Source organism: Octopus bimaculoides, chromosome 11 (assembly GCF_001194135.2).
Source record: "Octopus bimaculoides isolate UCB-OBI-ISO-001 chromosome 11, ASM119413v2, whole genome shotgun sequence".
NCBI classification, from domain to species: Eukaryota; Metazoa; Mollusca; class Cephalopoda; order Octopoda; family Octopodidae; genus Octopus; species Octopus bimaculoides.
In genome coordinates this window covers 61,499,737-61,501,512 of record NC_068991.1, presented here as the reverse complement: position 1 = coordinate 61,501,512, position 1,776 = coordinate 61,499,737, and the positions used below count along the sequence as shown (strand labels likewise).

The 1,776-nt window shown below is 37.0% G+C and overlaps 1 protein-coding gene across 1 annotated transcript in view; it reads right to left on the bottom strand.

Moving 5' to 3' along the window:
- LOC106879934 (mucin-17-like) overlaps positions 1-1,776 on the bottom strand; it is a 45,664-nt gene that overhangs the window by 2,053 nt on the left and 41,835 nt on the right. The window lies entirely within an intron of this gene.

Here is a 1,776-nt window from a genome sequence, read left to right as displayed (position 1 = left end):
CCATCTCCACCACCTTCGCCTCCACATCATCATCACCACTGTCTACTACTACTACTACTACTACTGTCCCTGCTGCCACTGCTGTTGCTTCTACTACTACTACTAGATTTATAGCATACAGGTTGAGGTATGGCCGTGCGGTAAGGAATTTGCTTCCCAACCACATGGCTTTGAGTTCAGCCCCACGGCATGGCACCTCGGGCAAGAGTCTTCGATTATAGCCTTGCCGCCCAAACCCTTGGTTCGCATATATACATGCATTCATAAAATATTAGTTATAGAATAAAAACGCTGGGTTAACGACTCAACATATCACACCCCCTCAACGAACATATATAAGATATACAACATAATCCGTCAAACATAAGGAATAAGAAGATATAACGCAAGAAAAATAACGTTAGAAGAAATAATAAATAAAAGAATAAGAAATATAAAAGAAGTAAGATGCAAGAAATAGAACATATAGTATAAAATTTTATACACGAATATATTGTTTCAACCGATGACATACAAATGAAAAACATTTGGGTTAAAGGTATAATACAATACACGTGAATATCATTTCATAGAAGTTAAAATTAATACGAATAATATTATAATTAATTATTAAAATTAATACGAATAATATTACATATATACATGCATTCAAAAAGACACTCACATATATGTGTGTGTGTGTGCGTTTAGTATCTGTCCTCTTACGGTTTTACAACCATTGCTGGTTTGTTTACATCCTTGTAAATAAGCGGCTCCACTAAAAAAAAAAGACCAACAGAATAGGCGCAGGCATGGCTGTGTGTGGTGAAAAGCTTGCTGCCCAACCACATGGTTCCTACTGTGTGGCACCTTGGGCAAGTTTCTTCTGCTATAGCCTCGGGCTGACCAAAGCCTTGAAGCCCGTCGTATATGTGTGTGTGTGTGTCTGTGTGTTTGTTCCCCTATCACAACTTGACAAATGGTGACGGTGTGTTACGTCTCCATAACAAAGCGGTTCGGCAAAAGTGACCGATAGAATGAGTACTAGGCTTAAAAAAATATAAGTCCTCGATTTGTTTGACTAAAACCTTCCAAGCCGGTGCTATAGCGTGGCCGCAGTTCAAGACTCAAACAAATAAAAGACTTCCAGAGAAAGGAGTTTTTGCTTTATAATCCCCATTTATAATCTCAATCAACCAATCTTATGTAATCGATTATCTCGATTCAAATATATCCATTGATAATTTATGTTTAATCCAAGTTAGAGTGTGACAGTATCTGAACTTTAGGTAAAGGGAAATAACTACAAACTCCAAAAATTTTAATCTAAAACGCTGCCATTTCTGTTTAATAATAATGCAACGTGTAATACATTCTGTCGCAAAAATATGGATGTTGCTACAATCTTATGGTCGACGTATCTGTTAGATTCTAAAAATAGTAACATATTCATTAGGAATAAAAATGTTTTGATGTAAAAGTCCTGATTTTAAAATTCTAGTTATTGTAGATGACAGTTACCTCCCTTGTAAATTAAAACTCAGACACAAAGTGTCTGAGAAATGAGGGATACACACGCGTAACCATGGATACACACTCACTCAGACAAACTTAAACACTTACAAGAACAGACATGCGCACACAAACCTACACACACACACACACACATAAAACACTCATAAGCATACGGACACACACACACACATACAAATATACTCATACAAATACACGCGCGCACGCATACACTAACACAACGTGCACACAAATGCTCTCACATAAGTACACGCACACATACGC